The 25,766-nt window shown below is 38.1% G+C and overlaps 1 long non-coding RNA gene across 1 annotated transcript; it reads right to left on the minus strand.

The window, feature by feature from the left end:
- Nucleotides 1–4,843: 4,843 nt before the first annotated feature.
- On the minus strand, nt 4,844–25,478 carry LOC122439500. The gene is made up of 3 exons (XR_006268881.1): nt 25,366–25,478; nt 7,992–8,064; nt 4,844–5,178 (listed from the first exon to the last, which is right to left on the minus strand). It is a non-coding gene; the product is annotated as an uncharacterized LOC122439500 (long non-coding RNA).
- Between the last annotated feature and the right edge of the window lie 288 nt (nt 25,479–25,766).

The following is a 25,766-nucleotide window of genomic DNA, read 5'->3' on the forward strand; positions in this document are numbered from 1 at the left end:
CAAAGCAAGCAACAAAAACAAGCCCAGAGTCAATGTGTAAAGAGTTTACACCAGGGTATGGGTACTATTACTATATAAGCAGAAAGCTACATAGAGGGGCTTTCAGCAGTGCAGTCAAATGGCCTCAAAGAAATATGACACCGATTTTGGAACTAGATGAAGGTTATTCTCGATGCAAAACATCGAGAATGCACTACTTGCCAGTAATTACACACTTTATTTTTTTAAATTTATTTATTTTACTTTACAATATTGTATTGGTTTTGACATACATTGACTTGAATCCTCCACGGGTGTACATGTGTTCCTCATCCTGAACCCCCCTCCCATCTCCCTCCCCATCCCATCCCTCTGGGTCATCCCAGTGCACCAGCCCCGAGCACCCTTAAAACAGTTAGCTTTATATTAGAAGAATTTTACCTCAATAAAAATAAAGAAAGGGAGAGATTCTAAAATGTTTCTTCAATTAGGAGAACACATACCGTACATAGTATATATAAATATAAACTCTTCTCACTATCAATAAATAATCATTTAAATATTAAAATTTACAACTCACAGACTTTGAAGAAACTTTTTTATCCGTGAAAATCCCATAATAGTTTTAGGGAAAAATAATAAATTGCATGTTATATGGGCCTCTTTTATAACATTTCCTTATAGATATTTTTAAACTATCCCTCTTTCATTTATTGTTTGATGGAAAACTAAACTCCTCAGAAGAGATAAAATTTGACAAATTTACAGAATAAGAAACAGTGTTCTCACTTATTTTACTTCAAATAAATATTTCTACTTTACTGTTTCCCCAGGGATAATTTCTCTTCCAAAGGTAAGTTCTAGGTTGTTAATGAAGTCATCAGTCTGATTCTCATGCGTGCTGCGTGCTTAGTCGCTCAGTCCTGTCTGACTCTTTTTGATCCCATGGACTGTAACCCACCAGCTTCCTCTGTCCATGGGATTCTCCAGGCAAGATTACCGAGCGGGTTGCCATTTCCTTCTCCAGGGGATCTTCCCAACCCAGGGATTGAATCCGGGTCTCCTACATTGCAGGCAGATTCTTCTCCATCTGAGCTAACTATAAGTAGCTCCCAGGTGGACCAAAGGTAAAGAATTTGCCTGCTGATATGCAAGAGATGTGGGGTCAGTCCCTGAGGTGGGAAGATCCCCTGGAGCAGAACATGGCAATCCATCTCAGTATTCTTCCCCGGGAAATCCCAAGGACAGAGGAGCCTGATGGACTACAGTCTGGGGATTGCCAAGAGTCAGGCAGGACCGAACACACATACACACAGCCTGCTTTGTTGTTGTTGTTACACTTTTATTGGAAGAATTTGAATTTTGTCTTTGGACCTTGGAGTTTAAATTACTGGTTGCCAGGGTTTAGGGATTGGCAGTGAAGTGGGGGATGGAACTATAAAGGGTTAACAGAAGAGCAATCCTGCTCTTAATGGAATAGGTCTACATCTTTTTTTTTTTTTTTTTGAAGTTGCTCATTTATTTTTATTAGTTGGAGGCTAATTATCTTACAATATTGTAGTGGTTTTTGCCATACATTGACTTGAATCAGCCATGGATTTACATGTGTTCCCCATCCTGATCCCCCCTCCCACCTCCCTCTCCATCCCATCCCTCTGGATCATCCCAGTGCACCAGCCCCGAGCACTTGTCTCATGCATCCAACCTGGGCTGGCGATCTGTTTCACACTTATAATATACATGTTTCAATGCTATTCTACAGCTTGATAGCAAAGATAGTTACACAAATCTATATATGTAATAAAATGACAAAAAAAATACATAGGTAAAATGACATTGTATCACTGTCAGTTCCCTTGTTTTGATATTGATATAGTTATATGTATCTACTGGGGGGAAATGAGTGACTGATACACAGAATCTGTTCTATCATTTCAAATTTCTATGAACCTGTATTTCAAAAAAATGATTAACACCAACAACTGTATTTTGTGTGTGTGTACATGTGTGTATGTTGTTTATGCACAGCAATTAGACAAATTTTACAGAAAGCTTAGGGAAGTTTTCTGGAGAAGGAAATGGCAATCCACTCCAGTATTCTTGCCTGGAGAATCCCATGAATGGAGGAACCTGGTAGGCTACAGTCCACGGGGTCGCAAAAAGTCAGACACGACTGAGCAACTTATTCTATTCTATTCTAGGGAAGTTTTAATCTAATCAATTTTTGTTGTATTATATGTTATCTCCTCTTTACTCTTGTTTGCCTCTCTTCCTGGCTTTTCCATTAGAAGGATAGCTTTGAGGATATATTTTAATCTTTCACTGTTTCCTCTATCTAGCAAATAATTTGAGAAGAGATGGAGCTGGAGGTACTCTTATTCTTTTCAAAAATTTGAACGTCTGAAAAGAATTTACAGTGAGATTTCACAACTACAAAGGAAATAGATGCTTCTCTTAAGTCACAGGACAGATACTGACATAATACATGAACTGAGTTCCTCAGTGTCTTTAGGTTTAAGCATTATATAAAGGAGTTTTTTAATGAAAGCGTGTTATGTCTTCAGATTTGAGGTTTCAAATTTAATGTATATCCCATGAACTATGAGTTAATCTATTCTTATATAATTCTTAGAAACTGAAGACCCAGAGTGGTGAGGAAAGATTTTTGAGAAACTCTAAATTTACATAACAATTACTTTAAAACAATTACTTTAAGAAATCTCCACACTGTTCTCCATAGCGGCTGTACTAGTTTGCATTCCCAAACTGGAAATAGAACTGCCATATGACCCAGCAATCCCACTTCTGGGCATACACACTGAGGAAACCAGATCTGAAAGAGACACGTGCACCCCAATGTTCATCGCAGCACTGTTTATAATAGCCAGGACATGGAAGCAACCTAGATGCCCATCAGCAGATGAATGGACAAGGAAGCTGTGGTACATGTACACCATGGAATATTACTCAGCCGTTAAAAAGAATCCATTTGAATCAGTTCTAATGAGATGGATGAAACTGGAGCCCATTATACAGAGTGAAGTAAGCCAGAAAGATAAAGAACATTACAGCATACTAACACATATATATGGGATTTAGAAAGATGGTAATGATAACCCTATATGCAAAACAGAAAAAGAGACACAGAAGTACAGAACAGACTTTTGGACTCTGTGGGAGAAGGCGAGGATGGGATGTTTCGAGAGAACAGCATCGAAACATGTATATTATCTACGGTGAAACAGATCACCAGCCCAGGCTGGATGCATGAGACAAGTGCTCGGGCCTGGTGCACTGGGAAGACCCAGAGGGTTGGGTAGAGAGGGAGGTGGGAGTGGGGATCGGGATGGGGAATACATGTAAAACCATGGCTGATTCATGTCAATGTATGACAAAACCCACTACAATATTGTAAAGTAATTAGCCTCCAACTAATAAAAATAAATGGGGGAAAAAAAACAAACAAAAAAAGAAAAAAATAAAATAAAACAATTACTTTAAAAATAAGTTTATCTCCTTCCAAAGACATGTTTCAATTTTTTGCATGTATTTGAAACATGTTACATGAACTCCCACTCAAATATAAAGGTCTAAAATTTACATTTGTAGACATAGACTATGTAAAACAACATTTGATAAGGGTCCTTAATTATTTACATTGTGTGATAAATCACATAATAGAAAAATCTATCATTTTTACTAGAGAAGAGAAGATAGTTGAAAAGAGTCTTCCTAGGGAACTTCATTTAACTTTGATTAATCAATTGAAAATTAATCAGCTCTTTGTTTAGTTCAAATGCCTGTCATTTTCGTTTCCTCTTCTGTATAAGCTGAGACATTTTTATAATACAACAAATGGCTTTTTAGTACAAAGACACAGCTTCATGGTTTCCCTTTAATTAGAATTATTTTCAAATTTAAAGGGAGAATGACATTCTTAATTCATTATTTTCTCTTTTCAATCTATATTATTCTGCTTTCAAATAATTTAACATTAGGGATTTATTCAATTATATGGCAATTGTTCTTCATGCCTGAAACTTTATCCTACTCCCTTAAGGCTTTAGAAATGTCATTAGGACTATATAGAATTCTAGAAGATTTGTTATCCCTAATGGGCATCCTGATAGCTCAGTTGGTAAAGAATCCGCCTGCAATTCAGGAGACTCTGGTTCAATCCCTGGGTCAGGAAGATCCGCTGGAGAAGGGATGGGCTACCCACTCCAGTATTCTTGGGCTTCTGTTGTGGCTCAGTGGTAAAGAATCCGCCTGCTATTGCAGGAGACCTGGGTTCAATCCCTGGGTTGGAAAGATCCCCTGGAGAAGGGAAAGCAGGGGGAGGGGCTACCCACTCCAATATTCTGGCCTGGAGAACTCCATGTCCATGGAGTCGCAAAGAGTCAGACATGACTGAGTGAGTTTCACTTTCAATAGCATCACAATTCAAGAAAATTTCAGAGTATCAAATTCAGCTACTATTTATGAACAATTTATTTTCTAACAAACTTCTCAACTAATATATTAAAATACTTGTTGAAAGATACTTTTTCATCAATATAAGTAAATAGTTCTCCTACATCTAAATTGGTGGTGAAAATTGAACTTAAATGCAACCTCATTCATGCTCTAAAAACTCATATAATTCTAGAGTTCTAATTACAACACCTCGTTATTTGAGGTTGAAGGTGATGGAACAATACAGCATTAAACATTAAACATAGCTTCAACTAAGAGAAGATTTTAACAAATTATATTTCTATGTTATAGCCTAACTAGAAAAAAGTAATATAAACAGACCTGGAAAATCAATGTGGATGCAGATTTGTTTTTATTTACATAAAATATACCTATAGCTTTACTACTGAGTGGAAAAGCAGGGGCCATCCATTCATTGGAAAGTCACAATATGAACTAGATTCATTTGTCAGGAGCCAGTTAGGAAATCAGAATCCTGTCTATGAGAGGAAGTAGGAAGTGAGGGTTCCAACCCAAGAAATTTGTTGCAAAGGTGATGGAATGGAGGAGGGGGCACAGAGGAGACGATGATGTCACCTAGAGATGAGGAGTACTACCTAGGCGGGATTCCATGAACTCAGACCCACTGCTGGTGCTTGCTGAGGTGTCTGCTTTAACGAAGCAGCCGCTTTTCTGTTCCCATCACTGAAATTACCAATGCTGCTGACAGGGGCCCGCAGTCACCTGTAATTATTACCAAGGCTAGTATTAGAGCCAGAGATAGAATGACACACCCTCCTATCAGGCATCTTACCTCTCTGTCCAAGAACACCTATTGGCAGAACCTGTGAAACACTCAACTGCAAGAGAATGGAAAATGTCATGTTCAACTTCTAGACCCTTGCTGTAAAGATAACACAGAAGCATGAGACTAGGGGTTCAGTTCAGTTCAGTTGCTCAGTCATGTCCGACTCTTTGCAACCCCATGAACTGCAGTACACCAGGCCTCCCTGTCCATCACCGTCTCCCGGAACTGGGACTAGGGGTGGGTACTAACAAATATTCTTCAAATGGTAAGGAAACGTTTTAAGCCATGCCCTCATAGAAGGCTTCCTCTTTGGGGTGGGGGTGGAGAGCTGGGTGGAACATAACGATCAGCTTATCTGGAAAAAAATGTACTATTACATCTGTTACGGTGTAGATGGAGAGGTATCAAGCATGTGTTATAAGACCATATAGTATTGGGAATTGGTCTAGAAAGGGAGAAATGTAAATGTTTCTCTGACAAAATAACTATTTAGCTGAATTTGAAGGTGTCATATGTGTTAACTAGGGGAAGACTAGAAGGGAAACATCCCAGGCAAAGATATTCTCATAAGATAACAGAGACATACAAGGTAACATTAGAAAATCACTGAGGCCATGGTGACTGCAGCCATGAAATTAAAAGACACTTGCTCCTTGGAAGAAAAGTTATGACCAACCTAGACTGCATATCAAAAAGCAGGGACATTACTTTGCCAACAAAGGTCCATCTAGTCAAGGTTATGGTTTTTCCAGTAGTCATGTATGGATGTGAGAGTTGGACTATAGAGAAAGCTGAGCACTGAAGAAGTGATGCTTTTGAACTGTGGTGTTGGAGAAGACTCTTGGGAGTCCCTTGGACTGCAAGGAGATCCAACCAGCCCATCCTAAAGAAAATCAGTCCTGAATATTCATTGGAAGGACTGATGTTGAAGCTGAAACTCCAATACTTTGGCCACCTGATGCAAAGAACTAACTCACTGGAAGAGGCACTGATGCTGGGAAAGGTTGAGGGCACGAGGAGAAGGGGATGACAGAAGATGAGATGGTTGGATGGCATCACCGATGTGATGGACATGAGTTTGGGTCAACTCCAGGAGTTGGTGATGGACAGGGAAGCCTGGTGTGCTGCAGTCCATGGGGTAGCAAAGAGCCGGACACGACTGAGCAACTGAACTGAATTGAGGCTAGATGAGAGAGCTAAGGGAGATGGATGGATGACGGGAAGTTGCTGAGGTAGACAGGATCTGAAATAATATGTGGAATAAAATACCCATTTATGGGAATTGGTACAGCTGTAAATGTATGGATTTATATACTACAGATATTTTGAAGCTTGTTCACCAAAATATTAGTATGAATTATTTATAGAAAGTATAATTCCAGACAGTTTATAATATCTTCTGAGCTATTTTTTTTAACCAATGAATTTTCATACTTTTTATAACAATACTATTCAAGTGCAAGTGAAATCATTGGTCTAAATATATACTCCTAGAAAACTTGCCAAGATGATCTAATGTAAGCAGTACCATAAATGAGAGAAATTCAGTGAATTAATTCTGAAAAAAACTTTAGAAAGCCATGGACTTCCAAACAAGACTAAACTTTTAAGTTCCTTTATTTCTTGCCTCAGATGCTGTTTCAACATAGCTTTATTATCCAGGAACATAAAGTATGTAATTATATACTGAAATTCAAATAAGGGACTATGGTCAGAATTCATGTCTGAATTACTGAACACTTGACCAGGAAAGACATTCCTAAATTAAAAGAGAAAATTATATCATGGTAAGCATCTTGAATGGCCATCACCTATGGCATCATTAACCAAAAAGTGTTTCATATGTTCCAGGGTACACTGGTTACATAGGATGTTAGCAATTACTTCTTACAAGGAGTTTATGGCCAAACAATGAAATACAATTCTTTTTAACCATAAGACTTCTTCCTTGAAATATTAATAGTGAGCATTTTAAATCTGTAAGAGGGACATGTAATATGTAGCATTTCCAAAATTGTTTGATAATAGGGCCTGATGTTAAATTATCATCTTGCATTGCTGATCTTCTACAGAACACACTGAAAATGTTGTTTTGGAGAGGTATGATTTAAAAAATACTTCTGGAATAGGTAGTTTGTACATGCACGTACACTTCAATAAACCTATAACTTAGGACTTGACACAAATAGGAAGCAACTTTAATCCATTTCGTACATCCTAGCCATTTCACTCATTCATTCAATCATTCAGCAACTATTTTCTGAGAGCCCACTCTATGAAAGTTCTATTCTACATTCCAGAGACAGCATTGAATGAATCAAATCCCTGATCTTGGGGGGCTTACACTCAAATTGGAGAGTCAGACTTTAAATCAATGATAAGGCTCAAGGCAATGCTTAACAGTTTGTCTAAAATTCGCACCTATAATTCTACCAGAGATGGCCATTTTATCCCTATTAATTTACATTTTCATTCATGTATGTGTGTGTATTGTTGTTTACTCGCTAAGTTGTGTCCAACTCTTTTGTGACCCCATGGACTGTAGCCCGCCAGGCAAATCTGTCCATGTCATTTTCCAGGCAAGAATGCTGGAGTGGGTTGCCATTTCTTTCTCCAAGTGATCTTTCCAACCCAGGGATAAAACCCATGTCTCCTTTGTGTGGAAAAGACCTGCATATTTTATACTCCATTTTAAAAATTAAAAACAGGTTAACAAAAGCATAGGCTCTAACAGTCAAATTATACTCACTTAAATTCTGTCACCTTCTAAGGATGTAAGTTCAAGAAGTTCATGCAACACCTTTCTGTCTCAGTGTTACCCACTGTAAAACAGGAATGATGACATCATTCCTCATATTTCATTAATATGAAAATAAGAAAATTATAAACATAAATTTGGTACAGTGTTTTATACACAGTATGTGTTTAATATATGCTAATAAATGCCAAAATATATTCATTTGATCACAATATTAAAGCTTTTTGTGAATGTTTTAAGTGACCAGTTGCATTATATTACTGTTATATCAATGGATGATTAGATTAGTCCCATGCGTTTATTATTAGGAAAAGCATCAGAATAAAAGTTTTCTCTATATAAATAATTGATTTTCTTTTTAATTATCCTTAAAGATATACTATTAGAACAAACCTGTGGTTCAAAGTATATGAAGGTTTTTACATATTAAAAAGTATTTATTAAATTTTTATTTTATTAATTTTTTAAAGCTATTTATTAATACTTTATAGGGAAGTATTAATAAAATTGCCTTCTATTAAGGTTGTACAAATTTTCCACAAAAGTTCAAGAGCAGATACTTTTCACAATACTATATTTTAATCTTCAAACTCTTGCTAGATAAAAAATCTTCTTGCTTTCAGTTCAGTTCAGTCACTCAGTTGTGTCCAACTCTTTGCGACCCCATGAACCGCAGCATGCCAGGCCTCCCTGTCCATCATCAACTCCCAGAGTTTACCCAAATTCATGTCCATTGAGTTGGTGATGCCATCCAACCATCTCATCTTCTGTCGTCCCCTTCTCCTCCTGCCCTCAATCTTTCCCAGCATCAGGGTCTTTTCAAATGAGTCAGCTCTTCACATCAGGTAGCCAAAGTATTGGCGTTTCAGCTTTCAGCATCAGTCCCTCCAATGAACACCCAGGACTGATCTCCTTTAGGATGGACTGGATCTCCTTGCTGTCCATGGGACTCTCAAGAGTCTTCTCCAACACCACAGTTCAAAAGCATCAATTCTTCAGTGCTCGGCTGTCTTTATAGTCCAACTCTCACATCTACACATGACTACTGGAAACTACTGTTGCTTTAGTTTGCATTTTTTATTTCAAGCAATATTGAACGTGTGTCTATCATCAGTCACTTGAGTTTCTCTGTTAAACAGCTAATCTATGTCAGGCCTTGGGCAAAAAGTGGTACGTGAAGCAGACCAAAGATCTAGCATCCCTGGGCTCATCAGCTTTCCTTTACTGACTTCTGTGAGCTCTTCACGCAATCTTCAGCATCTAACACATTTGACTTAGCGTTGTGTTTAGTAAACGGTTGCTGAGTGATCATATAAAACATTTCCTATCATGTTTGCTACAAACTTTTTAATTTGTCTTTTTTCTTTTTAATTTTTGAAAATGATTCTTTGATCACTTTGAAATCCTCTTGTTTAAAAAATCATTATTTTAAAATATTTGTTATCTTAAGATAATACTTAATACTATATAAAATCCTTGAAACTTAGGCAGGAAGGCATAAAAAGACCATTATATGTGAATATACATATTTGTTCAGATATATATGCTCCTGTGTATACATATCCACAGTAAAAAAAAAAAAAAAAAGTAAAGATACTATAAGTCAATGGTTCACGGAAACTAAAACATTAAAAAGAATACTATTAAAAGTAGCAAACTGTTAAAAAGGCATTTATTCATATGAATTTACCCTATATTCTAGGTTTTTGGTGTCACAAGATGGTTCGCTTTTCCCAGGTTTCATCCAGGTACTTAAAATTTATTAATATTTAATGCCAATAACTGATGAGCATGTCAATGTAGGAAAAATATTGAGCTGTCACGGATACACTGGAACAGATGCATTTTAATACAGCGCTTGTTTTTTCATATGCTTAAATGATCTAAATTTAGTGTTTTTTTCTATTTCTTTAATTCATTCCACTTTTGAGAAGCTTTTTTTCCTTTAAACTGAGAAACTAAACTTTTGTATTATAATTAGAATAAACATTACTCTTTATTAACTGTTTTGTACATATTTATAGTATGCCAATAAAAAATGGAAGAAATTTAAAATGATTTGTCATATTAATATACTTATTACCCAAATAAAATAGGAATATTCTTTAAAATAGCAAGATGATTTTGTTGAAGAAAAGGTTTTCTTTTTCCATCCTTCCTTCCTTTCTTCCTCCTTCCCTCTCTCTCCTTCCCATTTTTTTTGTGCTGGTTTATTTCAAATATGTGTTTATGTTGCCTTGATATGTGTATTTGAGCAAATAACTCTGCTGGATACGTATATATATATATATATAATACATCCCTTTTAATAAAAATGTAAGGAGACTTCATCTCAACAAAAATTAGGCTTTTTACACACTTACACTGCTTCTTACTTGGCTGACTCATTTTCAAAAGAAGAGAATGGTAATAGGATAAGATAACTTAGGGAATTAAATTGGATATAATTAGTGCAAAGTAGCCTTTAATCAGGGAAAATTTTATAAGCACTAGAATTAGGTTTCCATAAATAGTAAGGCATATAAGTTAACTATAAATACTTCATATTTATGTTTATAAAAAACATTAAAAATTACCTAAGAATCATAGATATAACCAGCACATAAATGATAAAAAACTTATCATTACTTCACTGCTACCATCATCGTTATTATTCTACTGAACACCTGACTTTTTACTATGACTTGAAATGACTAATGTGAATATGTTCACAAATCCTTTATCTTTTTATTTTTAGGAAGATGAAAGTTCTGTCATCTGTTATTACAAATGGACAAATATCAGAAAAAAACTGATGTTTGTGATATCAGCCTTAGGAAGCATTACTACAAACAAAGCTAATAGAGGTAATGAAATTCCAGATGAGCTATTTCAAATCCTAGAAGACGATGAAAATATCAGTCTTTATTCCAATCCCAAAGAGGGGCAATGCCAAAGAATGCTCAAACTACCACACAATTGCACTCATTTCACATGCTAGAAAGGTAGTGCTCAAAATCCTTCAGTCTAGGCATCAACAGTATGGGAACAGAGAACTTCCACATGTCCAAACTGGATTTAGAAAAGAGATAAGAACTGAATATCAAATTGCCAACATCTGTTGGATCATAGAAAAAGCAAGGAAATTCCAGAAAAATATCTACCTCTGCTTCACCAACTATGCTAAAGCCTTTGACTGTGTAGGTCAAAGAGATGGGAATACCAGGCCATCTAATCCACCTCCTGAGAAACCTTTATGCAGGTCAATAAGCAAGAGAACCAGACATGGAATAATGGACTGGTTAAAAACTGGGAAAGGAATATGTCAAAGCTGTATACTGTCACTTTGCTCATTTAACTTATATGCAGAGGATAACGCGAAATGCCAGGCTGGATGAAGCACAAGCTGGAATTAAGATTGCCGTGAAAAACATAAATAACACCACCCTAAAGGCAGAAAGCAAAGAGGAACTGAAGAGCCTTTTGATGGAGGTGAAAGGGGTGAGAGAAATAGACGGCCTAAAATTCATCATTCAAAAGCTAAGATCATGGCATCTGGTCCCATCACTTCATGGCAAAAAGAAGGCGAAAATGTAGAAACAGTGGCAGACTTTATTTTCTTGGCCTCCAAGATCAATGTGGACAGTGACTGCAGTCACAAAATTAAAAGACACTCATGCCTTGTAAGAGAACTATGACAAACCTAGGCAGCATATTTAAATGAGAGACACCACTTTGCCAACAAAGGTCCATATAGTCAAAGCTTTGGTTTTTCCAGTAGTTATGTACAGATAAGAGAGTCAGACCAAGAAGAAGGCTGAGCACCAGAGAACTGATGCTTTCAAACTGTGGAGTTAGAGAAGACTCTTGAGACTCCCTTGGACTGCAAGGAGATCAAACCTTAAAGAAATTAACCCTGAATATTCATTGGAAGGACTGATGCTGAAGCTCCAATACTTTGGCCACCTGATGCAAAGAGCTGACTCTTTGGAAAAGACCCTGATGCTGGAAAAGAGACTGAAGACAGGAGGCGAAGGGGTCGACAGACATGACATCACCACTCGATAGGTGTAGTTTGAACTAACTCCAGGAGATGCTGAAGGATAGGGGAGCCTAGCATACTGCAGTCCAAAGAGTTTGGGGTCACAAAGGGTTGAACATGACTTAGCAACTCAGGAGCAACATCTTAATTCATGTGATGGATGTTTCAGACATCACTATTTGTAAGCTGTGTTCATTTTTTAGAAGTATTTTGAGGAAATATATGAAAGTTTCTCCATACCTATAAAATTCTCAAAAAGGGTGGAAAATGTAATTTCATCTTTTACTGTCTTTTTATATCCTCCAGTAAAAGTTCATTAAATTTCAGAAGGTAGTAAGTTTGATATTGGTATTCCAAGCCACACATTTTCTCCTTTTTCTCAAAACTTCTAAAAGTATAGCTGAAATTTCCTAAATGAATTCTGACACATCCTCCTTTATACTTGTACAAATTGACAGCGTATAATAAAGATTAGGTTGGAGAATAAATTCTAACAGTGCAACCAAAAAAAAATTAATAATAACCCTGGTTGAGAAGTGCACAGAACTTGTTTTGGAGGAGGTCATCAAGAAAACATGATTGCTGGATGAACCATTAGCTAGACATGGGCCACCGAGGTTCCTCACCTGACTCCTGACCTTGAAGTCTGCGTTCTGCTCACCGTCTCTGTGCTAGGACACAGCCTGAGATAGTCATGTGTTGTTGAGACCATCGGGATAAAGTAAGTGACTGAACCCGAGTAAGGCCTCCACATAAACTTTCCTCAGCTTCTGGAAGGGCAGGTGCAGAGATCTACTCATCTTGTGATCACCTAACACAAGTGTCATCTCTAAGTTCCTTGGTTTACCATCCCTGCCACCTCGAGGGATTTACCTCTTTGTTCAGTCTCTCCTTGCCTGCCAGGGTGTGAGGGCTGGTTTATAATTTCACCCAGGAAGCTCCTGAGGTTGCAGACCAACAGCTTGACCCCAGATCTGAATGAGAACTATAACAAATGTTTCACTTCCGATGGGGAAAGAAAATAGGCTGCATAATATAACCTTACCATAGTTCCTGTAAAGACTAAGTTATTCCCTGGATATGTATGGATCTTAATTCATGGACGGTATCTCTAAACATAGAAATAAAAACCTAATAATGTGCCATAGATGAGAGGAAGATTTTTTTAAAACCACTGCTAGTGTATTTATTAGTTATATTTTAAAAGTTAAAAGATGTTTAGTTCAAAATGGCACACTTTGAACGTACCTTTAATTCCCCTCCCTCCCCAGATCTCATCTATATGCCACTGCATCTAAACATCAGAACATCAAGACATAAGCAGTCTGGTTGGAAAATGGACAGAAGACCTGAATAGACATTTTTCCAAAGAGGAAATGCAGATGGCCAACAAGGACATGAAAAGATACTCAGTAGCACTAAGTATCTGGGAAATGCAAAGCAAAACCACAGTGAGACATCATTTCACATGTCAGAATGGCTATCATCAAAAAGACCGCAAATAACAAATGCAAAGAGAACACTTGTACGTGGTTGGTGGGAATGTAACTTGATACAGCCACTATGTAATATAGTATGGAGGTTTCTCAGAAAACTGAAAATAGAACTACCATGTGACCCAGCAATTCCACTCCTGGGTATATATCTGAAAGAAACTAAAACACTAATTTGAAAATACTTATGTATTGCAATGTTCATAGCAGCATTATTTATAATTGCCAAAATATGGATACAACCTGAGTGTCTCTCAACACACGGCAAACAGATAAAGAAGATGAGTGTGTGTGTGTATATTTATATATACATATTTACATATATATCCCCCACACAGTGAGTTACTATTCAGTCATAAAATGAATGAAATTTTTTCCACTTGCAACAATGTGGATGGATTTTGAGAGTATTATGCTAAATCAGACAGAGAAAAAATACCACATGAGATCATGTGTATGTGATATCTAAAAAATATAACAAACTAGTTAATACAACAAGAAACAGATTTACAGATATAGAAAACAAATTACTGGTAACTAGCAGAGAGAGAGAAATGGGGAGGAGCAATATAAACTATTAATATTATGTATAAAATATGCTGGGACTTCCCTGGTAGCTCAGCTGGTAAAGAATCTGCCTACAATGCAGGAGACCCTGGTTCAATCCCTGGGTTGGGAAGATCCCCTGGAGAAGGGATAGGCTCCCCACTCCAGTATTCTTGGGCTTCCCTGGTAGTTGAGATAGTAAAGAATCTACCTGCAGTGTGGGACACCTGGGAGGGAGACCTGGGTTTGATCCCTGGGTTGGGAGGATCCCCTGAAGGAGGTCATAGCAACCCACTGCAGCATTCTTACCTGGAGAATCTCCATGGACAGAGGAGCCTGGTGGGCTACAGTTCATGGGGGTCACAAAGAGTTGGACAAAACTGAGTGACTAAGCATAGCACAGCACATAAAATATGCTACGAGGATACATTGTACAACACAGGGAATGTAGCCACTATTTTATAGTAACTGTAAAAGGATTGTGTCCTTCCAAAATTGTGAATCACTATATTATACACCTATAACTTATATAATATGTGTGCTACTGCTGCTAAGTCGCTTCAGTCCTGTCCAACTCTGTGCGACCCCATAGATGGCAGCCCACAGGCTCCCCTGTCCCTGGAATTCTCCAGGCAAGAACACTAGAGTGGGTTGCCATTTCCTTCTCCAATGCATGAAAGTGAAAAGTGAAAGTGAAATCGCTCAGCCGTGTCTGACTCCCAGCGACCCCATGGACTGCAGCCTACCAGGCTCCTCTGTCCACGGGATTTTCCAGGCAAGAGTACTGGAGTGAGTTGCCATTGCCTTCTCCATAATATGGTGTAATATATCAACAATACTTCAATAAAAATAAATAAAAATCAAAACTACCTTGACACACAAGTTCCATTGCTTCAGAGCCTACAGGCAATTCTTCTGTTCAAATAAGAGACTTTTTTGACAAACTGCAAAGGTCACAACAACAACTCATACTCATCACTCTCAGTCCTTGTTTAAAAATATAAACAAATAATCAAGAATTATCAAATATTTGGAGTAAAACTCCAACAGCAAAAACAAAGTGGGGGGGGGGGGCTAAGATAAATTTAAAGTAAACAGATAATGCAAATAAAAGAATTTTAAAATGCAAATCTTTATTCTCAAAAAGGCAATCTCCAAAAAGAAATAATTATATAATTAAATTAGAGATATTGGGCATTTTAAATTTGACTGTTAAAGGAAAAAAAGAAAACACACTAAAATGGGAACAAGTGGAAAGTAAATTAGTAATCTGGAAGTTTAATCAAAAACAAAGCATTGGACAAATGCATGATAATAATTACATATTGTATTTGACTTTTTCTCACAATAATTTATGAAATGGATATTTTTAATACACTTTACTAAATAAGAAACTTGTGTACAGACAGTTTTTTTAACCTGCCTAAAGTCACCCAGTTAACCAAATGTTAAAATGAGAATTTGAAACAACATTGCTCATCTGAAGATTACCTTCTTAACTACCTCACTATTCTGCTTTTTCTTAATGAAGCAAAGAATAGATTCAGAGAAATAAAAAATCTATTGTATTACTAGCTCCAGAAAGAACAGAAGGAATGAACTACTTAAACACAACAAAATAAAATTTGTCATTGCTAAAGAGAAATCCCAAAATATCTCATGTATTGAGCCTTTCAAGAACCAATCAAGACTGTTTGCTTTTTTTTCCCCTGAAAAAGACACATCTAAATCTTCCTGATGAAATTTCAAACCTCCAAGAAAATGAGAGAATTTTAAATCACAAAGAGAAGTGAAAAAAATTTACTGCATTGGAAGTAAAAATAGTTTAAAACACTCGAAACTGATATCACTTGAATACTGTTAGCAAGGGTTACTAATCTAGGATGACTGGGAGGTTGAGCAGAACTCCTGAAAATCTCATAGGACTGCAAGACCAAATCAGTGCACATCCACCAGGGAGGTGGAGACCATGGCAGGTGTCTTGTCTGTTTGCAATTCTGAGGTAATAGGAATCCCGAAGGACTAACTTCAAGAATAACAGTGAACCAGAAACAGTTAAACTCTACAAAGAATGAAACTTCAATCCTTCAGTGAAATTCAAGATGATCTCTTAATCCTAACTACCTGACAGAATCAAAAGTAAATTATTTCCAATGAATAACATCATTCTGAGCTTCAAAATTAACTCCACAATTTTCACCTATAATGTCCAATATTCAATAAAAGAAATAATCAGTTATGAAAAAAGCACAAGGATCACTCAAAGTGCAAGAGAAAAATGATAATAAAAACATATTCACAGGAGAGCTGGAGATTAGATTTGTTAGACACATAATGAAACCTCCTAACTATAATTAATTTCTTCAGGAATGCAAATAAGGTGCAAAATTACGATAGATGACTAAAAGCTATATTTAAAAAATAAGTGGAGATGGAGATATACTTAAGAACTTAGATCAGTTCAGTTGCTCAGTCATGTCCGACTCTTTGTGACCCCATGGACTGCAGCATGCCAGGCCTCCCTGTCCATCACCAACTCCCGGAGTTTACTCAAACTCACGCCAATTGAGTCGGTGATGCCATCCAACCATGTCATCCTCTGCCATCCCCTTCTCCTCCTGTCCTCAATCTTTCCCAGCATGAGGGTCTTTTCAAATGAGTCATTTCATCGCATCAGGTGATAAAAGTATTGGAGCTTCAATTTCAGCATCAGTCCTTCCAATGGATTTTCAGGACTGATTTCCTTCAGGATGGACTGGTTGGATCTCCTTGCAGTCCAAGGGACTCTCAAGAGTCTTCTCCAACACCACAGTTCAAAAACATCAATTCTTCAGGGCTCAACTTTCTTTATGGTCCAACTCTAACATCCATACATGACTACCGAAAAAGAAAATAGCTTTGACTAGACAGACCTTTTTTTGCAAAGTAATGTCTCTGCTTTTTAATATGCTGTCTAGGTTGGTCATAGCTTTTCTTCCAATGAGCATGTATCTTTTAATTTCGTGACTGCAATCACCATCTGCAGTGATTTTGGAGCCCAAGAAGATAAAGTCTCTCACTGTTTCCACTGTTTCCCCATCTATTTGCCATGAAGTGATGGGACCAGATGCCATGATCTTACATTTTTGAATGTTGAGTTTTAAGCCAACTTTCTCACTCTCCTCTTTCACTTTCATCAAGAGGCTCTTTAGTTCTTCTTAACTTTCTGCCATAAGGGTGGTGTCATCTGCATATCTGAGGTTATTGATATTTCTCCCGGGAATTCTGATTCCAGCTTGTGCTTCATCCAGCCCAACATTTCCCATGGTGTACTCTGCATATAATGTAAATAAGCAGGGTGACAATATACAGCCTTGGAACGAGCCCATTGGACCATGTCCAGTGCTAATTGTTGCTTCCTGACCTGCATACAGATTTCTCAGGAGGCAGGTCCGGTGGTCTGGTATTCCCATCTCTTTAAGAATTTTCCACAGTTAAAGGCTTATAAGTTATTATATATTAATATTTTCAGAAAATCTCAACCTTAATCATGCACTCATTTTTATTACTGCTTTTTAAGTTATATTATTTAAAATTTATCTTCCTTTTTACTTTCTTTATATTCTTTACATAGTATTTTCTATTATTTTCATTTTTTTCTGTTACATTGTCTTTCTATATCACTATCAAATAGTCTATAACCAGACACTTTTTCTGCACTTTTTTAAACCTTATTTGTATTTATGGTTTGGACTAACAAAAACCTCATTTTGTTTATTTCTATGATTATTTCTATGATTTCCATGGTTATTTTTCTATGATTATTTATATGATTATTTTTTGTTTGGTTGTTTACTATGATTATTTTTGTTTCTATGATTATTTTTGTTTGGTTGTTTACTTTTCTGTTGAGATGTTTTCAAGGTCACTGAGCACTTTTGTTTATCACATCATATTTTTGGCAGAGGAAACCCTATCCTGGCCTTAATTTGAACACATATGTTGTAGACAGAATTTCACTGGTTCTTTTTCTAACTTATTTGGAGCCTATTTGAAAATTTTCTTCAGAGCTACAGTCATAAGGCTTAATTTTGTAGGTTTAGACAGCACTCTTCCTGTTCAGCCGAGGGGTTTAAGCAGTCACGATTACGGATTTGGTCTGAAACTTGTTTGTGCTTCTCTTATTTTAAGGGAACTGGCCGGAGTGGACTCACGTGGATGCCCTCAGGTTCTGCTTGTTCTCCATCAAGGGTGAGCTATTGAGACTTCATTTCCAATAGAAATGATCAATCCAAGGAACTTTGAGAAATCATCTCTCTCTTTCCTACCAGCCAGGGGAGGGAAAATAAATAGGCAAAACGTATAGGTTTTGACCAATACTGTTTTATAAATCATCAGAAAAGGAGGCGAGTATCATATCAGATTACCTATTACCACCATAGTTTACATATCTACCCCTGTTCCTTTTTATTTTTATATTTTGTTCTGAATGATCATTATCTAGATCACCTTGTAGGTTCTTACTAGTCAGGTAAAGCAAATGGCAAATGGCTAGTTTTTCTCCCGTGTTTGGTGAGTGATGATTCCCCCACAGTAGCGATAAAGAGCTTTGAATCTCGAGTGACAGTCTGCACTTCTTCACCCCTACCAGTCAACACCAAACTCTCTTGTTAAGTTCTCCTTCAGTCCCTGTAGTCACAACTACCCTCTTTTGATGGTGTTAACACACCTGGTCTTTAATCTTATCTGAGATAGCCTGTTCTCCTTCAGTTCACCTTATCTCTATAGTGTATACCTCTTCACCCTTTCCCATGGTTAAGTGCCTTACCCTGGCTATATGCCTACAGTTTTTGTCTCCCCTTGGTTTTCTTCCCTAATTTGAGGAGCTGGAGGGGGACTGCACAGAACTTTGAAAATGTGGTCAGAATCCCTTACAGTTAAGCCCAGGCACACTTATCAGTGGGATTAAGAGCTGACTTAGCTACATGAAGTGTCATCACCAGGATGCTGGTGAAGGCAAACAGCAGAGGAAGTGGTGGTCCTATTGGGAGGAGACCTGGGGTAGTAATAGGGAGGCAGAGGCACCAGTGGTGGTGTTTTTGATGATGGCTGTCATGAGACCCATGTTGATATTATGAGCAATAGTAAGTGGCTATAATTGCAGTGATGAGGGCAATTATGGTAGCTTGGAAGGTGCTGGTAACGGCAAAGGTGGTAGGTGTGGGGTGATAATGATGGATCGAAACTCCTGAAAAATCTTTCCCTTCACCTATCAATTTACACCCATCCTGCCTGAAACCTTTTCCCTATTTCTGCCATCACAAGTTATTAGGAGTAAGGAGACTCACCAACTTCTCTTTAAAAGATAAACATTTACCATCTAACTTGGCTGTTACAACTACAGAAGAAAAGATGTATTCCTGGATTTTATCTGAAACCTGGAAGGTATTAGTTTATGAAAACAATGATATATATGAGATAAACACATAAAATAATAAACCCATTTTCTCAGCTATAGTATTGAAGTATAAGGATTCTAATAATAGCTTTCATCTGAATGTGAGGGCTGCGTGAGAAATATCATCTGTCAAACACACGATAGCACTGCCATATAACTTTTAACATTTTTTTTCCCTCCTTTTCTCTCTTTTCCTTTAACTTTGTGAGCCAACCTGATATGGAAACTGTTATCTCAGTTCGAAAATCTTACTTCTACAGAAAAATCAGTTCCAGGTTTTAAGGTTTACAAATTAACTTACAAAACACGACACGCTCACAGAAAGGAAATCAGCGAGATCTGGCTTCAACAACTGGGTAGGAGATTTGTCCAAATGTCAGGGGAGTAATTCTAGGACACCTTCCCTCTCAACTTGTATTTTATGGTTTTACAATTGCTCGAGAAGAAGCAGAAGAAAGATCTGTTTTATTTTGTTTTGACCGTAGTAGGGAACGCGATGCTTGCTACCGCAGTTGACTTACTGCAGCAGATGCGACTAAGAATGCTCGGGTTAGAAGTCACAGCATCACAAAACACAAGTTTCCTCTAATGAGTAGCTAGGATCACACATTTAGCAGACAGTACTGAGAGAGACAGACATCTTCAAAACAATCCCCAACAGCAACAAAAATGTACTAAAGGGGAACTTGTAAGAGTTGCAAATCCGAAAACTAAGGTATTTCTTGAAATAGAAAAAGACAAGCTTGGTCTCCACTTCCAATCAGTTCTCCACCCTAACCCTAGAGAAATCATCTCCAAAGAAACATCTGATCATTTCAGATGTTTCTTTCTGCTTTTGAATTCTTCTGGTGGACACTCAATACTCTTAGAATAAAGGCAACATCCTCTAAGGTCCAGAATCGTTCTGTCCTGACCCACCACCGAGATTCCCACCCTCATTTCACACCACGTTTCCCTGTGCTGACTCCACTTCAGCCACCTCAGTTTTTTTTTCATTCCTTCTCAGATCATTTCCCCACTGCTTGTAATATTATTCTCCTCCAGTGACCCTCTTCCATACCCCAATGAACCAGATCATTTCTTCAGGGACGCCTTCCGCTAACTTCCTAACCTGGGCCAAATCGGCCTTTTTCATGCCTCTTTTTCACATTTATTCACAATGGCAATTTTATATTTGTTTAGAAGATGAGTTGAATGATGTCTCTTCTTCCAAATTAAATTTTAAACTCTAAGAACACAGAGACTGCGGTTCTTTCGTTCCCTTCATTTATGCTTCCAGTACTTGGCCCAGTGCCAATACCTACTAGGTTGATAAATTCCATCTTCTGTTAAAACTGATCCTTCCCTATCAAACTAGCTGAGATGAAACCAAAAGTCACATCAGAAGTTATTAAAGACTAGAGGAAAGAGCAGACAAAACAGCTTAGTCATAAGGGCTAAAGTTTCTCACCATGTCCTCACTGAGGAAAGGATTAGTATGTTAGTACATTAGTTTGTGCTGTAAACTTTGAGAGTTGGTAACAAAATATTTTCAATAGATTATTGAAATATTGAATATTGAAATAATCAATAGATTATTGGAAATATGTATACCTATATATTTATATTCTCTTTCTGGGATAAAGCTTCCATTTGTTTAAAATTTGGAGGAGTTGTTGCTAGATCCACTCTATCCAAGTATTTCCATTAAAGTACCTGAAATTGGTAGGTCCTGCATATTTCAATATTATTGTTGAGTTTCTTTTCCAAAAAAAAAAAGAAAAATGAGGTGCAAAATATGCCTTGAAGACCTCTTTCTCAAGAAATAGTTCCTAACAGATGGTCTATATCTGTGTTTGATTAACAGCATGGCTTTTCTTCGTGCAATACCATGACAGAATTACTGCTGCATATACCCACTCACAGCGTTGTGAGTTTTTTTTTTTTTTCTAAGAGAAACTATGGTTTGCATTCTCATGACCTGCTTTCACCACCGGCTTTCCCCACCTATCTCACCCAACGCTATGACCAATGTCCTAAAAATCAGAAACATACCACACAGAATGACTTCACAGACTACTGCTGGGAAGAATGAAGATCCAAATACGTATTGAGTCCAGGCAGAGAGCACATGAATGAAAGACACTGCATAACTCCCTTTCTGATATACATGCATCACTCAGTCTAGCTGGTGGAAATCATCAGTCTGATCAGTTTGTGTTTCTAACTGCCGTTATCCACGTGACTCCACCTGGGTGTGCATATCTTATTCCTTTCCACTATGCCCTGGCCACTGAGAACTTAACTTCGGCTCTGTTTCTGAGAGACCTACCCGAGTGTTCTGCATTGGAAGTGCGTTATGTTGCAAGGAAGGTTCAGAACACCTAGTATCACTGCCACATAATAACACGTCAGGATCAGATGCAGTACCTGGTTCTCTAGGAAGGGTTTGGCAGGAGGAATCAATGGTAACGGGAGTCTAACTGCTGGCACTAGAAATATATATTATGATCTAACAGTTAAAACTATGAAGCCCTAAACTTTTCAGAGAGGACTGTGGAAACTGGTCCTTATCAGCTCCATCCTCAACCAAAGGCAGATGTACCGCTCCCTGTGAAAATCACCTATCTCAGTTCCTAGGCTTCAGTGGATCCACCCATTCTCTGCCTCTGATATCCTATAAATTTGTTGTGTCATTGTGTCCCCAGATTTCAGTACCTCATCTTGGAATTTATACCAGTGTCTGTGAATATGGAAAGAGCCATCAGTTGCACTGTTCACTGGGACTTCAATCTGATCTCAGCTTCTGATGCTTTCTTCTGAACTACCCTAGACTCCCTGTCCTAGATTTCACCTGCCAGGCTCACAGCCCCCATGTGGCTCTTAGATGTCTGCCTTGCTGGGTTCCAGGTCTTGAGCGTCACCTTTTTGGAAAGGGGTTTTGAAAAAATATTAGGGACAGGTTTACAATTCTTTTGGCCTGGTAGATGTTAATGGAGAGAGAAAGCAATGGGCGTCAAAAGAGCTCACATATCTTGGCCAAAGGATGCCAAATTTAAGAATCATGCTGTGTAGCTGCTTTTTTGAAGTTTCCTGTGTCAGTACTCAGCTCACAGGAATCAGGTCACATCTAGACCAGTCAAACCTGAGATTCTAGTCCCCAACAGCAGATTATACACAGTTTCCCTTCTCTTTCCAATTTATTCCCATGCTCACAGAAGCAACATCTGAAAAGATGCTTACCTTATTATTTACTGAGACAAGAAAACATCTAAAATTATAATACATTGAGCTAGTAAAAGTGAAAAAGGAGAGTGGTAAGATCGTAGTCTTGTGTTTTTTTCTTTTTAATTTGATCTCAGATGTTTGCTCTCAGAAAGCAATTTCTGACCATTTCAATTCTAGTGCAAGTGCTTTAACAAAAGCTCTGAAAAAGCCTTAAGAGGTAGGGATCAATATTGAGATTATACAGCATGACCTATAAGCAATTCCTGCCTTTTGCAGTCAAAAGCTGATGGTAAAAGCCACAGAAACAGTTTACACTTAACTGATTTTTCTACAAGAAAAAAACAAGAGTGTCTACGATAGAGGTGAACCATGAAAGAGTTGGGAAACATTAGACTAGTTTTTCTTCTTCAAGATGTTGATTTCCAAATTCTCACTTGAAATATATTGGCGACAAAGCCAGCAAGGATTTAGATGGCACCTGGTGAACTGTAAAGTTTTTAATCTAGGAGTTGTTGTTTAGTTGCTCAGTCGTGTCTGCTCTCTTCCAATCCCATGGACTGTAGCCTGCCAGGCTCCTCTGTCCATGGGATTTCCCAGGCGAGAGTACTGGAGTGGGTTACCATTTCCTTCTCCAGGGGATCTTCTCCACCCAGGAATCAAACCTGTGTCTCCTGAAGCCCTTGTCTTGGAATAGTTTTCTTTATTCAATATTTATATTAAACTCATGATGGCTAATTATAGATATTGGGTAAAAATGTCCCCTCAGTGTGGCAACTCATCTTCTGTAATATAGAAAGCCTAGTTCCTTGTAAGGAAAAAAGAAGTATTCCTGTGTACACGTCTAACAAGCATGTAAGCAAAGATATCACATTGGTTCCACGTATTAGGCTCCAGCAGGCAGACATCAAGGCTCACAGTGGCTTGGAAGAGCCTTCAGCAAACTTACATGTGAGCTTCTGTGTCCTGGACAACCACTCCTCCATTCCCATGCCTGGCCTCCCCCACGTCCCCCACCAGCAAGCTTTCTTCAAATATCCAGGCCACCATTTATTTTCCAGGGGTAGGAACATTTAAAAACCAGAGGAATTGAAGGAAAACATGTTTAAGAATACAGACTAATTCATGGCATCACAAAAGAGCTGAACCACCAGGCCATAGGAAGCAGGAATCAGACCAAATGCAGTGGCAGACATTCAGACCATCCCATTAGCTTGCTGCCTCGGGATGGCTTAGCTGGGGCTAGAGCCTCTCCTTGTATCTGTAGAGGGTGAAAGAACTGTGTTTGATAGATGAAAAAACCACCCTGAAGCAGGAAATAAAGAGGGTCTCCCAGTGGAAAAGATGTTGGTGTGGCACACACCATCTAGTACACCGCTCTTGCTTGAAAACAACAAGCAAACACAAAGACATTTGCACACTTTGTGGCAATGGCTTATATTTACATATCATTACATTATATCCCCCAAAATGTCCAAAATACTACTGTTCTAGACAGTATGAAGCAACAAAGCTCCTATCAACAGCAAACTTAAAGCTGGATATCTATTTTCTCCATGTGTGTTAAATCGCTTCAGTCGTGTCTGACTCTTTTCGATCCTACGGACCGTGGCCTGCCAGGCTCCTCTGTCCTTGGGATTCTCCAGGCAAGAATACTGGAGTGGGTTGCCATGCCATCTTCCAGGGGATCTTTCTGATTCAGGGATTGAATCCACGTTTCTGACATCTCCTGCATTGGCAGGCGGTTTCTTTACCACTATCGCCACCTGTCTATTGTTTAAAGAAGAAGCAGTTTGATTTTTAGCGTCTATTTCTACAAAACGGTCTGCCAAATAAATGTTTGTTGTAAGATGATCTCATTAGATTTTTTTTTCAGAGAAATAATGGCTCAGCTGAAATAATGGCAAAAGTCTTGACTGCCATTTCGATGCATCAGTGCTATACACATATGTCATATAAAGATTTCAACTGGACACTGGGTCAATGCAGAGAAAGATCTGGAAGAAATTATAGGTTTTTGACAAAGAAAATGGTTCCAGAAATTGGAAGTGGCCGGGTCCATACAAAACAAGAATAGAAAAAGAGAGAAGAGATCCTGAAAATTTACAGCAGGGAAGGGTTAAAATAAGACTTAGGAACAGAAGTAACACAAGATCCATAAAAGGAGCATAGAGGCCAAGGTGGGAACCATTTAGGTCCTATATGTATATGAAACTGAACATATATGTGTGCACACATACCCTATATGTATATGAAGAGAAATACTGAATGCTCCCTGAAGGACACATTTCTGTGTAGGTTGCTACTCTTACTGCCGTGTATATTTTAATGTAGATCTGATTCCCTCTCTGCCTTAAGGTCACGGAAGCTAGGACTCAGAAGAAAAACTACTTTGAGAGGCTATTCAGCCAAAGAACAGAACAGACAACAGAGTGGATTTTTCTTTAAAGTGGAAGTGATCACCAGTCTCAGACGAACCATCCCCGTAACCTTAGTTGGTTGCTTCCTGCCCCATTCTTTTACATTCATCTCAAATGATTATTTCATGGGTTCATCTCTCCCCTCACATTTCTGATACCTCCTCCCTCTGGCCTTGCTCCCTTGTCCACACTGGGAAAATAAAAACAATCAGAAAAGCATTTCGAAAAGATGCCACCACCACACCTGTGTCCACGTATCTTCCCTTCCTCTTATGGATGCCGTCTGTCCCAACTGGAGCCAACGGAAACACCGCATTTCTTATTTTACAGCAAACTCCTTGAAAAGTCTATATTCACAGCTGACTTGTTTCACTTCCACTTTTTTTTTTCCTGAACCCATTCCAGTCAGATTTTTTAAGTCTCCAGTGACCTTTGAGTCATTTTGAGTCAGACTTCAAAGATCATTTACCTGATCTTTCAGCAGCCTTTCACACAGATGTTTAATTTCCACTAGAGAGTGTCTTTTGTTTGCTAGGATTTTAGCAGACACATTTGCCTGGTTCTTCCTACTTCTCTGGCCCGTTCTCAGTCTCTTCTGCATTTCTTTGACTCATTAGAATCTCCCAAGAGGGCCTGGGGCTCCCT

The sequence above is a fragment of the Cervus canadensis genome, chromosome 4, assembly GCF_019320065.1.
Source record: "Cervus canadensis isolate Bull #8, Minnesota chromosome 4, ASM1932006v1, whole genome shotgun sequence".
In the NCBI taxonomy this organism is placed as follows: domain Eukaryota; kingdom Metazoa; phylum Chordata; class Mammalia; order Artiodactyla; family Cervidae; genus Cervus; species Cervus canadensis.